This window comes from Diadema setosum, chromosome 4, assembly GCF_964275005.1.
Source record: "Diadema setosum chromosome 4, eeDiaSeto1, whole genome shotgun sequence".
NCBI lineage: Eukaryota > Metazoa > Echinodermata > Echinoidea > Diadematoida > Diadematidae > Diadema > Diadema setosum.
Window position 1 is genome coordinate 25638995 of NC_092688.1, and position 17475 is coordinate 25656469.

Genomic DNA, 17475 nt, shown 5'->3' on the forward strand with positions numbered 1-17475 from the left:
TATTGAATCGTTTTCGTTTTTTGATCGACAAACCTTTGGACTTACGAACTTTATTTACGAATCTTATTACATGTTAGGATTAACGAACCTTCAAAATACCGAATTTGATATCATTTTTTAGACCAACAAGCCTTCTGAATCACTCCACAAATGTTCGGATTTAGGAACCCTATTTCATTTTCAGAATACAAACATCTGGGTATAGGGAGTGTGTGTGTTTCGGAATAACGAACATCCAGAATGGCGAATATCATCCATCGTATATAGTCGTCGTTGTTGTGACGTGTAAGACACAGTTCATAAAATAAGTGTAAAGTCATATGTCGAGTTCTGGTTCACGAGGAATACTCTCATACACTGTTGAATCGAAGTCATCTTCTCTTCTTGGGGAAATGTCGCTTTCGTATAAATCTATTTTTGTGGACGGAAAGTTGTTTTGGCTCTCACAGCGATCATTGATGTTTTCATCAGTATGTGCTTCTAAAACGAGATAGCCATGTTCATCCACCTCATGCTCCACTCTTGGCGTGCTAGGATAGATAGAAGCTGCATATAAAGGATCGTTCTGGGCCATCGCATAAGGGTCAAATTCGTCATTTCCTTAGACATTCAAGTAGGTAGGACAGTTCTCCGTTTCTAAAGTGGGTGCAGCTTGGTCGGAAACTGAAGGAATTTCATAGTAGATTGGAAACTGGTAGTTCCTATATTGACCAGTGTCACCTACAGCTTTGGATGTGGTGGATGATGCTATGTTGATGTCTTTACCACAGCGTGAGCCACTGGCAATGTCACTGACCTCTATGGCATCTCGACTTGCTTCAGGCTGAAATCTAGTAGCTCTGTGCAGACTGACATTGGAAAGGAGGTAGCCGTCTTCATCAACATCTTCATCTTTATCAAAGTGTCTTGATTGAAGAAATATGACCTTCTTCTTCCCTTTCTTCTCTGAGCCTGACATGTCCATGTAGAGTGCTTTCCTGCTATTAGCTCCCATATTTATACACTCAAAAAAGTGTTCACTCTCCGGGTGCATGACGTCATAAGAAGGACGTGATCTAGTCTCTGCTGAACTTGCAATACCTCTCCCGATGCTCATTCTAGTTTCAAGAGACAGGTCTGGTGACATGTGACCCTATTTCATGAAAGACACAATAAGTCTCCATGAGGCGCATCTATCATACTATTGTATCATATCCTGAAAAGGTATTTTCTGCTTAAAACTAAAATATTACTCATGAAACTTGCAGGATTGCCACATCATCAAAGCAAGTTGGAATAAAACTATAGAGAAACGAGACTGAAGAATAGGACCTATTCCAGTGCACTTCTTGGGTCAGCTTATGTCGACGATTGTGTGTGAACCATGTCAGCATTTAAAACTAAACAGCTAAAAAGCAAGACGTACACTACTTATTGTATTGTCATATAACTTAGAATTTTGGGCACAGCGTAGTAATATACTGTTCCTGATTATGTCAGAGGCACTGCTGTTCATATTTTTTTTAATAATCATGATAGTACGCATACACATTTCGAGGTGGAAAATCGAGATAACAAATTTGTAGCAGAAGTGACTAAATTGGTCTCCGAAAACTGCTAAAAAGCACCACTGCTTTCAGGCAATGATTCTAAGCGCAAAAACGTATTTAAAGAAGATGTACCACTGTAAGAAAATACTATCTATAAAATCAAAAAGTCGACCAGAAATGCATTGTACGATTATGCATGTTTATTTGGCAAAAATAAATCTATGCAATTTTTTGTGGATTTTCTGGTCCCCGTTGAGAATAAATTCCTTCTTTTTTTTTCCAGATTACTCAATATTTTCTCATGCAAGTTCAGCTGCAGGGAGCATTTATATTCATTTACGTAAGTTAGATGGACCACGAATTGGATTTATTATATTCAAAACTCACTACACGCTGTGAATTTTTAAAGAAAATGAAAAAAAAAAGTTGAGGAGATTTTTCTGCTACATTTTCCGTCCCAAGCCTGCTCAACCCCCCCCCCCCATAGAAACACACATACGTACAGTGAAATTCTCACTTCTAAACTGAAAATTGAAACCCGTGACCCATAAGACGTAATTTGTCTGTCATTACCTCTGCACGGTTCTCATACGCGTTCTCTGGATGAGCTGTGGCGCCTCCGTGATCTCCTGTGCCTTAAATATGAGTCGAAGTGTTTGGCGGATTCAGTTGCGACTGCACTTCATTGGAATGGACTTTCGACTTTTGACTTGAAGCTTGTCGACGCCTATACGTATAACATAAAATGAATAAAGAAAGAAAGCAATGCTCTCAGAATGCATACTGTCAAACTGGAGAGGACGTTACTGTAGATCACAGCACAAATAAGTCTATTATCAAAAAATTATTAATATCATTCTTTTTTTTCAATTTTTCATTGCTTTCAATAAACAATGTTTAATTGTGATACAAAATTTCTGTCACTACAGTATCTAAGACAGCAAAATACAAATACCACCACTTTTTTTTCCTTTTATGTCGTAGTATCTAATGTAGCTCAATTTAGTTTAACTTTTGGCAGCAGAGTTTTGAGATGAGCAAAATTAAGTCGAGATTTAACAGTCCCATTTTTATCTTTGATTAGCATGTAATTATAATCATAATGTTACCAAGGAGGTTCAAGAGAATGGAGTCACAACCGTCTTATATATCCATTTCCTAGACGTTCGATACCGCCACTATATAAATGCCACATATTTGAAGCAAGTGCCAAACAGGATCTGCCGTGCAGAGGGGAAGACAATTGACCCGTGTCTCATTGCATTATCACCAGTCACTCTGTAGGAAGATATGTCTTTGTGATGATAATACTTTTCGCTATCTCTTCTTATAAAAGACAGGTGATATATAATGGTAAAGACACGGGGATGCGCGAAGAGGATTTGGACGAAAAAAAAAAATGATGAACTAAAAATGAAAATTACTCGACTGGGGATATCCGTGCACTAATCTGATAGAATATCAATAAAGAATTATACTTGAAGATTACAGTTTTATTTGTGGGAATTAAGTGGAAAAGTGATCAAACCGGCTTTCCAGGATGAAACAGTTTTAAACACTTTTACATGATACAGCTGTGATCTACACTTTTGCACAAATTTCTGGACGGGATTGATCTTTGTTTTATATGCTTTATCATTAAGTGAGATTTCATTTTATTTAATAAATAAACTAGCAAAATATAGCCAACATTATCAAATGAATCTTCAGATCGCTCAGCGAGACGGCGGCATCAAACATCGATCATCAAAGGCACACATGCACGTGTGGACGTGTTTTGTACATAATAGAAAACTGACAACTGTTTGAATAATTACAGCCATGTGCAGTTGAAACTCCAAATCTTAAACCTCCTCGATGTTACCAAACATCAGCAGAAGGACGCGATGGGTAAAACAAGTAATTCTAGCATAGATATTTTCTCTGCTATCTGATTTATTTTACTATTTCGACTCCATATAAACAAACGCGGCACCATGTTTTTGTTTTGGTGATGGTTTTCTTATCAAAATGTGACCCTGCATCACAGAACCAACAAAAAGTCACCAGACATGGATTTTCAGCTATTCTGAAAGAGCAGACTCCAAGCTTTAAAATGATATATAATTCAATTAAAATGGACTCTTCTAACCTATCTAAATATTGGAAACAAAGCACACACTCTGGAAAAGTGTGAACTGGGAAAAGAGGCTCTAAAGTACATGGTCTATTCAAGCGCGATGAATTGGACAAGAAGAGGATGTACGCCATCGGAGCAACCACATCGAAGACATTATCAGATTAAGCTGAAATTCAGCATGCTCTATTAACACATTTTGTCCATGATTAATGCCAACTTTTAAAGCAGTAGCATTTTGTTTTCAAAAGTTATTAGAATTGAAAGTGAAGAGTGTGCAAAAGATTTTCATGAAATGAAAGGGGCCTCTAAGACATACCCGATCACACTACTCTACAAAAAAGGGGTTGTAGAAAAACTGCTGAAAACGCACTTTTCAATCCATCTTATACTCCCAAACTTAGGAATGATGTAGAAGCAGAATAGCTCTTTCAGAAAACATGGAAAACTCAAGATTGACTTGGTTGACCTTGGTTGACTTGTTTCACCTTTTTTGAGTCCTCACGTAAAATTAAGGGGTGCAACTTTTTGTTGGTTTTGTCATGGACGATCACAAGTTATGTTAAACAAATACTGTGTCAAAAGTTTTGGGCGACAGATGGAATAACATAATAAAATGTCTGGCAACCAGAAACTGAGGTTTTCGTGACATGTTCACCTACCAATTAAAAAAGAGGAATGCAGATCATCAGCAAACTTACTGCAACATTCATGTGCATTTAATGTACACTCACTTCTGAATGTTATGCTTTGTTTAATGAGTCGCATAAAATGATTTCACACCCCAGATTTACAAACTTGTTTTGACAAAAATTCACCTTTTCTGTTGATGCCTACACCAAGCGTTGGACAGTATGCCAACCACAGCAAAACCAATGAGAAAGGTTCCCAGGATGTACAGAATAATACCATAATTGTTCTCGTAACTCTTAGGATCTGGAAGATAAAGCATTAAAGGTAGAGGATACCTTTTACAGACCTCCCAAAATGCAGCAAAACATTAAATATGAACCTCAGGGGACTTGTTTAGGCCACTGCTGAGAAATTTGGAAGTCAACAGTTATCTACAATTTGAATAATGCACAAAACTCAACTACTCAGTAGTTCTGTGTGTCAGCCACACTTAAGCCTTTTTGTTGCAGTCTTCTGTATTTTTTTTTTATCTATAAACACAAATCTAAAAGTATAAGAGCTGATGTAATAACATATAGAGTGTGTGGCAAGAATGTATATAGAAATGTTTGTAAGTTTTGATGAACTTTCTTCACAAAATATACATGATGGACACACATGCAGTGCATGGGTCTGCAAAGGTAGCCTAGTAATGTACTGGAATTTACGGTGAGCCCCGAAAAAAAATTCAATTCAAAATCTAACGGTCAATAAAAATGTACTAAATGTTACCTTCCACTTTCAATACTTTATGGGAGTTTCTAAAATGATACTCTCAACATACCACTGTATTTATACAACTCTTTATTTGAGGCATGCAAATGGGATTCCCTACCTTTAAGTTCAAATTCAATTTATAATATTTAACATATTTAAGATATAAATATAAAATATTTATATGTATTCCGAATGTCACATTTTATTTCGATACATTTACAAAATAATATAATATAATCATAATGTTTAGTAAAACATCGATATTGCAATGATTTATAATTACATGCGAATATACATAATATGAAAATATTTTTGATGGTAAAGTAGTAAAGTTCATCCCATCAAACTCTGATATATAGACATAGCGTTTAGACTTTCCAAAATTATAAAAGAATAACGGGGAACAAAATATGGTCAATAATTGCTTACTTTACTTCACAATATTACTTGGCCCTTTTGCACAATGATATGGATGCACTTTCATTGCACTTGTAACCCATTTTCCCTCATTGACCCTTTTTTTTCAGGAAAATGCCTTTTCATTAGATCAACTGACGTTTGCATAATGATAGTTACATCACCACGAAAATCTGATAATCGTTTGATAAGAGCTTTCTTTTCAGTTCCTGTTGAAGAACGGCGCATTGCAACATTTCTTCATGGATATTTTTGTTATTCTTGTATCGTAAGAATTAAACTCTTCTTCAGTAAGAGACAGTAACAGTTTCAAAAGTTGAATCCAGTATATTGATTCATGATGAATTCACTATGAACAAACGATGAAGAACCACATCTAGTGTGTTTGCGTCTAAACCAGGTGGTGAAACAATAATGTTTAGGCAATAGTAGCGAAGTAGTCCTAATGTAATTATTGCGTATATGCAATTAATTCGTTAGGAGATAAAAGTGGAAACACTAGAAACAAAAACACATTTTTACTACGGCTCGAATCAATATAAACTCACCTGACTGAGACGGAGACGTTTCAGTTGTCTCTCGCAATGACGTACTGTCTTGAGTAGTCTGCGTCTGCCCTGTGCATTGAGATAAACCCACCACAATTATTGATGGTATACATGCTGATGATATAATGTCCTAAACACCTATCCCCAAGATGGAAAATACGATCATAATAGATCTATTTATCTATTCTAGATATCAGACTTTTGTACGTGGTGATAAAAATATGAAAAGTTGTAGTGTATGAATGCTCATAATGGAGATGTTGACATTGCACAGGCCGCTGATCCCCCCCCCCCCCAAAAAAAAGGAAATATGTCTGGCTCTTCTGAAACAAAAGTAAGAGAAGAGGAATCAGAAATCCTGTTACCAAAAGAGTAAAAAAAAACAAAAAAAACATAATTCAAAAATTCCGCCATGAGATTTTTCCCCTCAAAGGGAAATATACATACACAGAACATTGACCCTTGACCCTCTTTGGCGTAGTCATCACCCTATCAAAAACACTCACTCACTCACACACACACACACACACACACACACATGGCCCCTACATTGTATTGAATTCATACCATTGTCTTGTTATTGTATGTCGCAAAATAGTATTTAAAACTAGATATATCGCTACGGCGACTGATATGCCTCCGCCATAATGCATGGTTCTCCTAATAGGTCTACAGTACAATGTCTTGACAATGTGTGATGACAGTTTCACACAATTGGCAAAATATTAAAATGACAGGTTTGCCACAAATGTGCTGAATGTTCACTTTCCTAGAACTAGGTTCAATTGGATGAATTATTCAAACGTCAGAGTGCAGGTATTTGGGGAACTGATGATTTTTTTTTTCTCTATCGCTCCGTCTTACACTATTTTACAAAGCAGAGATTACTGAAGATCATAATCGTTGGTAATAATATATATATACTGTTAAAATGATTTTTAGGACACACCGTTTGCTTTACTTTCGACTGCTTGGCAAGAAGGGATTGAAGTGTTCCAAACCGGGAAGTAAGTTGACCATCCAGGTTGTATCACATACTGCAGTGTCGCACTCCCGTTGATGGTGTAACCTTTGTCACAGGTGAGAGTTATCTTCGACCCGAAGCTCGTAATATCCGAGTCCCAACTTCCATTGGGCACAATCCCAGGATGATCACAAACTCCCACCGAGACTTTCAATAAAGGAGACATACAGGAAATTCTCGTGAGCCATGACGGAAAGGTTGAAATAACCACTACCACCATCACAATATAAAGAGAACTACTACAGCAATATCATAGATTAAGATCTTGACACTTGTTACATTTATAACCTGTGATGCCAATAGCGAATAAAATGAATATGAAATCATAATGACTGCATATTTTATTGTATTTCTGATTATGAAATAGCATGAAATACTGTGCAAGTCAGAAAATGTGATTCTACGACTGGACTGCTTCCTTAATATTACTATTCACTATGTACCACTAGGGGGTCTGAAGTATCAGTTATTAATGAAAAGCATTGATGTACATTGATAGTTTTGTTATGGGAATGAACATGATTTTGAAGCATATACGGACACATCCATCTGACAGCAACAGAGTGTTCATTAAAGCCTAGAAATTGGCAAAAATGATAAAATGACTCCGTGTTCAGGCATTTAATGCAAAGCACTACATGGATGCTCCCGCTGGTCACCTGCTGGTTATTTACGCAAGTACATTTTTCTTCTTCTTCTTCTTCTTCTTCTTCTTCTTTGAACATGAATTCCATAGATTATTAAGTCTTGCAAGTCTGTTATGCACCATCATGACTATGTCACTTCGAAAACGAATGAAATGCCCAACCAACTGAGAAAGAAAGGGGAAAAGTAAGAAAGAAAGGTCATTTTCAAAATGTGCACTGAGTTAATTAAGAAAGGTTTATTGTGGCAATTACAGGTGTTAGAATTTATTAGAAAATAATTCTGTCGTCTTCATTGTCATTGATGCTTGCCTACATTTATTTTACTCTCTGATGTCTCGGCGTACTCACTGTTAAATGAATAATGTCGGTTGGAGTCAAACTCTGTCGCAAGTGCACATGTCCAATTGTGAGAAAAGTTTCCGTCAGAAATGATCTGCGCATACGTTTCAGACTGAAAACAATTGCACATTCCTTTTTGCATGACAGCAACGCCATTGCTTACGGGCTGTCTTCTACAGGTAGACATGCACTCGCCGTCCGAATCAACGTCAAGTACAACTTGGGATGTTGCTTAAAGGTTTAGTTGGTTGCCTTTGTAGCATCCGAGAAATCCAGGCTCTACAACAGTCACAAAATGTTATTATTTAAACCTGCCTATGGTTTCCTTTCTGCTCAAGAATTATTCCAATCACTGAAAAATCAAATTGTAGATATTGCAGAACAACTGAAATGACACTTTAACAAGCATTTCTGTTTGAAAACAAGTCCATTTCTTTATACCTGAAGCACCTGGAAATGATAATTGTAATAAAATCTATACACATGACATCGGAATTTATGGTTTCGCCATACACAATCATTGTCAAACATAAGAATTCAATTCATCTATGTACCGTAGCATATTATATTACCTCTATTAATAATGATATATAATTCGCAAATTTCGATGTTTACATCTCTCACCTCGGCACTGGAGTCTAACAATCCTGTTTGAGGAACACTCGGTTGTTGTTGTCTTTAGGCAGTCGACTACACGCAGCGGCTCTGTGCATTGATATTGTACAAAATAGTTCATTAACTATTCTTAAGTTTTGAACGCTGCATTTCTCATGAAAGTTTGAGACATGAACAACAGTTGCCATATCTGATAAGTATGCATGTATGAAGAAAACAAGCTACACAGTAAAGAATCAAGGTGTAAAAAATCAGATATGAAAATGTATCTGGGCATTAAAGATTTTGCATGTACAGAGAAGTGTTGCACGTATATCAAAAGAAAAAACCGAATTATGATTATGACAATACCTCGCAAACTTTTGCTTATGAATTTCCATCTTTGAATACCTTGCAGATTTCACCTTTTGACGCAGACTATAGTGTGCTTGTCAACTATCAACTTTCCCTTTGTCTGTGATGCGATGCATGCTATATTCTACATGAAACGGTGCACATGCATTACTCACAAGTTTTTTATCGGCATGCATAATGACAATCATGACAGTTCTGCGGTTACCTTCACCACACAAGAGGACTAGAGTCTTGTCTCGTGTTGCTGCAGGCCCATTGGCCAAAATAGACTGGCTTGTATACTCCCTTGCAGCCGGGAAACCGAGCTCTCTGCAGACCAATTCAGCAGCTTTGGGGGTAAATCTATCCCAGCAGACGTATTTGTCTGATTCGATAACCACCAGGCCTTCAAGGGGAGAGAGTCCATCAACCAGCTTCACCGACGGTATCCCTTGAAAATTTATGTTCGAGGAAATAAAATGAATTGTGGTTACTGCTAATGTATAATAATTCATTAATGATTGCATAATTCTCATGTAATCAGCCATCGTAGCTCATTCGAGGTAAAGATGATTTTAGGGAGGAATATCGGAATGATAAGATCTATATCCTTGTTCGAGATATTCACCTAAATTTTCCTTGAGGATAAAGTGTATCAATTACAGCAGGAGAAACATTGTACTCTTCGTTTTGATGTTGTTGTTGTTGTTGTTGTTTGTTGTTGCTTGAATTAGCATTGACCCTGAGGCCTTAACACCACTTCCTACACTCCGAAACTGATAAAAAAAATGATAATAATGGCCCAGTATTAGAGGTACCATCGAAGTCTTGAAGAAATGTCAAATTCTTTGGACACATTGCATTGCCATTGCCATCCATGTCCCTGCGAATTCGGTGTCGCGATTTTATTTTGTACCATTTCAGGGATAGACAATGCATTTTACAATCAATCGTAGTTTACTTATTCTGCTTTGCTGCATTTTTGATATGGATTTTGATGCAAAGATTGCAAAGTTGATATGCAAATAAGGTTATTTCTGCAGTGATAGAAAGTCTTCATAGGTAGAATTGTCATTTAATTTGATGTTAAGTATAAAGCCACTATAGAAGAATTGAAACTGTATAAAAACAAACAACCACGGCAAGAACCGCAGCCTTAAATCCCCTCCAAACCACCAGGACAATGCTAAGATGTATTCTCGCTGCCGCCATCGAACTCAGAAGGGGGCTAGAGATTGAGAATCCGTGATTCTAGCCCCTGAGCCACAACAATAATCATGATATTCTCTCGTCAATCGAGAAAAAATGGTATGAACTTTGTATAAGTACACCATCATATTGATATCATGGCTTTAGATGAAAATGACGCATTATGATATATTTTAGTTCTTTGATTTCTTTTCAATTATGCCTGCGTTTTGACGCAGTCTCTTATAGATACCATCGACATAAGGACTTGGATTTTTTGTTCAGGATACCTATTTTCTATACGATAGTCATAGTATCATTATTCTGTGCAAAAAAGACTGTAATTTTTACTTCTTTGAATGTAGATATTACCGTTTCACTTTACAGTCTAAATGGTCTACTTTCACATGTGCGCTTTGAAATCACGTGCCTTTTTGACAATTAAAGTGTACGCGCGGTCTACGCAATCATACATAATCTGTTGCAATTCAAAAGATAAAGTCAGGTTCAGGAGAACTGAAGGAAATTATTGTTGGAGTGAATAAAACAAACACAGCTTCTTCATGAAATTGTCATAGACACTTACCCTCGTAACACTTCACGGACATGTTGAATTTCACAGGGTAGATATATATACCATAACCGTAGCTTCGTCTGATGAGTGAGCGATAAAAAGGGAGAATACTCTGAGTCTTTCAATATCAGATTCCGAGATTTCTTGTTCCCTATTTCATCAAGTCTTTCGAATCCCACCACTCCGTTGTTGATGAGATAGACGGTATAGAGGATTCTCCTTCCACGGGGTGCCTGCAGAACCCAGCTGTCACGGTTGTCAACGCAGGTTTGGTCACACCGTATCTCCCATTCAAGTGGAATCCCCGAACAATTTAGACTGTAATCTGTGTGATGATAAGGATCACAAAGAGTGCACGTAAATTAATGAATTATGAGAATAGCAATAAAAGGAACAATGAAAAATTCCTCTAAGTATTCGAGATGATGTCAGTTCTGTGACATGATTTAAAATGCCAAATCATGTACTATTTCTTGCCGAATTCTTGTAACGCATTCGTCTTCCTGGAGATCACATGCCAGTAGTTAAGTTATCAATGAATATTCTTTCACAAACGCAGCAGATAAAAATGATAAAGGTTAACTTTATTGAACCTATTACTTGTGGGAATTATTAGGACAAAAGTTCAAGCATATCTGACAGAACATTCCATTCTCGTGTAAACACTGACTTGCTACAAGAACTGAGAAAGAGAGAAATGTGCGAGATATGTCAATGATGGAAAGAAAATTGAAAGGTACCCACATGTATTAGTTCCAAGTGCTGAGGACTTCATAAAAGGATTGCTAAACAAGAAATGAGCAGAAATCCATACGAGGAATATCATTCTTTCCTCCATCGCAAAAAAAAAAAAAAAAAAATGGGAAATCATAGCACAGCCACTGCAGATAATTCCGAAATAACAGCACGCTACGGAAGTCTGAAAGTCGGTGTAATGTTCCCTTCAATCCTTACATACAACGTGGAATAGATATGAACAAAAAATATTGTTGATGGTACTGAGGTGATTGATGGCGTTGGAGTATTAAAAAGTCTGAGTGCGCATGATAAGAATGCGTTCGAGCAGAATCTCATAAAGTTGTCTGGGCTTTCAAGGAAGCGATACAGGAGGATCCACAGCATGCAGCCACTCGAGAATGCCAAGCATTAGTTTCAGTTATAAAACGCCCACGCCATGCAAGCTGTCGCTTGAGATAATTGTATTGTCATATTACTATCACAGATCTATTATCATAGTTCTGTGATCGTGACAGTATTGAACTTAATAAGGTACTTTCGGACTACATTATTATTGCCTAAGTGCTTCCAGCAAGCTGAATGACTCCATAAAAAATTGTGCTGTTCTATAGATGCATGTTTTGAACATGAAATATATGTAAACCAAAGTGATAAATAAAACTCTTGAGTATGAAAAACTACTTTCGACCCTTAACAAATTCACAGAGCATTTTCTCTTTTTCTCCCCCCCCCCCCTCTCTCTCTCTCTCTCTCTCTATTCATCTCTCTTAGTCCAGTGGATATAGAAAAAATCATGCACTTAATGGTAAAAGCACCATACTTGGTACACATGTACATGATGCCAATACAAGTCATTTCTGATATGGAAGCCATTCTGATTCTCCCTTTTGCGGCCGTGGCGGCCATTTTTCAAAATGGCCGCCATGTGATATAGCAATGCTGTGTATTTTGGAAACTATAAGTCCGATTGTCGTGATTCTTGTACCAAAGTATAGGTTTTGAGGGTCAAGGATTCCAATTAAATACTTTTTGAGAGGATAAAAACATGGCAACCTATGATTGGCGGCCATTTTGAAAAAAGTATGGCCACCATGCTAGATATAACATATCCTTAAAACGTATGGACAAAGGGTCATGACTCTGGTACCAACTTATATGTTTTGGGGTCAAGGATTCCGATAAATTCAACTATAAGTGAATATGTATCGTTTCATCCTACGTTTTGGCGGCCATTTTAATAAATATGGCTGCCATACAACAGATAATGAATATTGTATATCTTCGAACTAAACAGATATATAATCACGATTCAAGTGTAAAAGTATAGTTTTGGGGTGAAGGTTTTCAATATAATGGTGTTTTAGCAAAGTGAATAGGTTCATCACATCCTTTGTTTGGCGGTCATTTAATAAATATGGCCTCCCTCCAGTTATATAACGTACGAGTGTTATGAAAGCGGGATGCCCATTGTGGATTGATTCTGGTGTAAGCGTTTGTGTTAGGGGTCAACAATTACTTATTCACTCATTTTTAGTATTCTAATGTGGAACATCTGGGCATAGTTAACTTTGTAACCATTTTGGAAAATATGCTCAACTTCCTCTGTAGGATTTCTGTGTGTACAGTGTATGTGAAAAACATGATCTTCACAATTTCATGTCTGCAGTACATATTAATCAAGATTATAGATTTTCTAGAAATATAGACTCTCGCTTTCTCTGGTCCCTGGACCATGGAATGAAAATAATAATAATAATAATAATAATAATAATAATAAGGTCTTTTTTACCCAGGGTAGCCTCTTCAGTGTTGCCACTGCTCTAATCATAGTTTCCAACCAATATAGTACATCTGTTTTCTTTGGAAACATGACACTAAGAGTGAGAAAACTTCTAAAACTTCTTGGGTCACTTACATCAAATGTAAACACACTATATGTACGTCTATAAAATCCATGATTGACCAGGCTGTTCTGATACTTACAACTACACTGAATCTTATACATCAAACGATAAAGTAAATATAATAGGTATTATCGATATATCTTTGTAGGTTTACATCTAATTGTCGTTTGCAGCTCCATGTTGTTGTTGTTGTTGCTCATTTTCCATCTGTGAAGATGACTGGATAGCCCATATTCAGCTACACTAAACTGGTCTTCCATGGGGTCCAGTTGGTTGTGGGGTGGGACCACTTCACCGGGTTAGACACCCTGCTCTTTGCGATGAATTAATGAAGAGGGATCTTTTACGTGCATGAGCTGTGACTCTGTCATACACGGGACCTCCATTTTATGTCATATCCGAGGGACAGAGTGTTTTGCCTCTTGCTAGAGGGGACGGTATGTTTACACACAACATTGCTCAGTCCAGACTCGGGTTCGAACCCGAGCCGCGTGATCGTGAGGCAGACGCGCTACCGACTGAGCCAACTCACCGCCCTCCATATGAGTCTACTAGCAAAATATAAACTACAAGAAAGATTATGCTAATTTATGAATTTAAGGAAAACCTCAAAGAAATACAAATTTTTAGGTTCATAATTATTGGAAGATAAAACTGCAGAATATAATATTCAGTAAATCGATCTTACTTACCGGCACCAGTAGAAATACTGAAGACGTCCTCTAAAGCGCACCTGCATCTTTGCATTCACGTTCATCACCGCTCATCAATGGACGATCAGGAACAATAATTGTTTGGGATTGTCAGAGTTCATTCGTATCCTTCATATGATTCCTTATAATTTTGTGTAACAGTTTTGACAAGGTCATACTATGAAATAATGAACAAGAACTGAAAAAAAAAATCAGTAGGTCTTATAAGACTGCAATAATCATGTCTTTGTGGCTGGAAACAATGACAGTACACTAATTGTACTCTCCTGTCAATGCATCCAAAATTGTGGGGGGGGGGGGGGGGTCTTCTATTCCATTCTCACCATTTATTCTACCTTTGATATTCAACATAATTATATTTAGTATTCCAGGGGGTGTTTCATAAAGCTGTTCGTAAAGTTACAAACAACTTACGAGCGACTGGTGATCAGTTGCGATGTGCTATACTACGATACTAGAATTTCAATAATTCACCACAAGAACTGATCACCTGTCGCTCGTAAGTCGTTCGTAACTTTACGAACAACTTTATGAATCAGGGCCCGGGTATGCAACAATTGTACTTATGTGATGTTCAATACCTACTTGAATAGTGAATGTGATAGAGGTATGGTCAATCAACAACAATCAATGAAAATAAAGAACTAAACGTCGCAACAACAAAGGAGGTTAATTTACCAATAATAGGTGAACGATTTTTGTCAATGGGACAATACATATGGCAGTGAGGGTGTATACCAGTGTATTTTGTAAAGGCTCAGATCCATGTAAACTGTTTGATGATCTGTTTGATGATCAATAGACAATTGCGGATTGGATGGAAACCAATAAGTTGATTTTGAATACAGATAAAACTCATTATATTTCATTTTGTATGCGAATTATAACAGACCACAATTTGCTATTGTATTTTAAGAATATGAAAATAGATAGAGTTGTAAGCACAAAATTCTTAGGAGTAATTATAGATGAAAGATTATCTTGGAATTATCATATTGATTACATAGCCAGTATTACATGAAGAAACATAGGGGTTTTGTATAAGTTACAGTATCTTCCTAGAAATGTCCTTAAAATGTTATACCATGCTTTGATTTCACCACATATTAATTAGTGCAATATTGTATGGGGATTCTCTTTTGATAAGAATATTGATCGAATACATAAATTACAAAAAAAAAACGGGGAGTGCGTTTAATAAAAAAATTCAACATATGCTTTCCCCAGTTTACCTCTGTTTTTAGAAACTCAAATATTACCCATTCAAGATTTAATTTCATTAGAGTCTGCAATAGTCATGTTTAAACTTCATAATAGTTTTCCCCTGATGTATTCTCTGATTATTTTACCCTCAATAGTTCAATTCATGATTATAATACCAGAAATGCTCTGAGTATTCATCCCCACTTAAATCGCACATTTTGTACGCATTCATCAATATTTTACAAAGGTACTATTTAATGGAATAATTTGAATATAGTTTTCAGGATCAGTAAGACCGTAAGACAATTTAAAAGATTATATAAACAACATCTTTTTTGATGCAATCAAATTACAAGTTGACGAATAGTTAAATATGGAGTTTTCTTATTTTCTTCTCTACTTTCATATCTACACGTTTATCCTTTCTTTTATTGATTCAAGTTGTAAATCTTATCGTATTTTGCATTCATGTTTGTTTCAATTCAGTTACAAACCAATGATCATACATGATTACACATATTTACATCTCAATATTTCTTAAGGGATCATTTTCAATAAGCCTACTTTGTGCTTCTCATGATTCCGCCACTATCATATTTGACACCATGTATTTTTGTTTGTTTGTTTGCCTGTCTGTTTGTTTTTAATGCAAAGTTTGTAAACCAATTATGAAAGTGGAAATAAATGAAATGAAATGATATATATATATATATATATATATATATATATATACATGCATATATGTATATATACAGGGTGGCCCCTCAGAAAACGAAAACGAATATCTTTTTCAAAACCAAAACGAAATTGTCCAATTTGGTTGAGTATTCTTTCTAGATATGCTTTTGTTGATCATTAATTTCTTACTTTATTTAATCAAAAAATCAAAAATTGTTGAAAAGGGAGAAACAAAAATTAAAGATTTACTTTACATTCTTTATCTCGAGTTAGCTGAACCTGCATCTGGATGAAGCAACTTTTGCATCCTTGAGAATTATGAGATATTCAAGATTCAGAATGAATGTACCAGTTTGTTTTATGTTACTTTATTTTCACTGCGATTATGTTGAATTTATGATAATATGATATGGATACTCGGGCCCGTTCCCCCTCGATATGGAAAATCACTGCAGTGGTAGGCTCCTCCATGTGCTTGTTTGCAGAACGGGTGACGTTTGCAGGAGATCTTTCCTGCTCTTTAGAGTTATGTGAACACATATAATATCCCTGCTCTGTCAATGTTGAGGAAGAAAAGGGCTCGAGTATACGTCATGAGGCCTCTTCAACTAATCGGCCACTCCCTGCGCGTGCGTAGATATCCAATCGAAAGCGTACTAGTATATCCTATACGATTTCCAAGGCTTTCAGGAAAGTGGCACGAGCGAGTACTTACATTGTCGGTCATCTTTCGATTCCTTTACCACTCACTCACACACACACACACACACGCGCGCGCGCACACACACACACACACACACATACACAGCACACAATTTCCAAATAGGTTATATTGGGTGCTAGATCGGGCAACTAAAATTCGTCATGGATTATTGTATTTATTTCAATTTCTGGCTACAAAATTTGGAAATTTCAAGATCTTAGTTGCCCGAAAGGGCTAACAGACACATTTCATATGATATTTTTTTTTTAATCAAATGAACTTAAGCGTGCACACAGGAGTGTTAGACATTTTTGTTGTTGTTGTTGTTGTTTCCAAACGTGTCATCGTTACACTCATTGCGCTTTTACAGAACTAAAGCAAAATGGTGAAGAACATTTTTTGAAGTGATCTAAGAAAGTATTCCAAACATTTAAATCCAAGATCCCCGATTCATTTCTTTTAAAGATTCATAACCATTCTATGCTTTTATGAGGATGGAATATAATTTTGTGTCAAAATGTTTTAGAGTTTCTTTTAATAAATTATTAGTATCACCATTTCACATTAAATTTCATGCACAACATGCAAGGGCTGGAAGTAGGAGATGACATTGAGACTAATAATATTTGCAGTGTGTGTCTTTGTATGTCATAAGTCACACGGATTGACTTCAAAAGGGACCTCTTCCCAAGCTGTGAAAACTTAACAATGACTAGAGATGATTGCCCTCCTTCTCTTGATATCAGGCCAAAGCTTGGGATGAACTTGCCCAACTATTCTTCCATACTCCGAGTGTGAATGTAAAAGTGTAACTGAA

General features: G+C 36.5%; 1 pseudogene; it reads right to left on the reverse strand.

The window, feature by feature from the left end:
* Positions 1–316: 316 nt before the first annotated feature.
* LOC140227760 (uncharacterized) lies at positions 317–10753 on the reverse strand (annotated as a pseudogene).
* Between the last annotated feature and the right edge of the window lie 6722 nt (positions 10754–17475).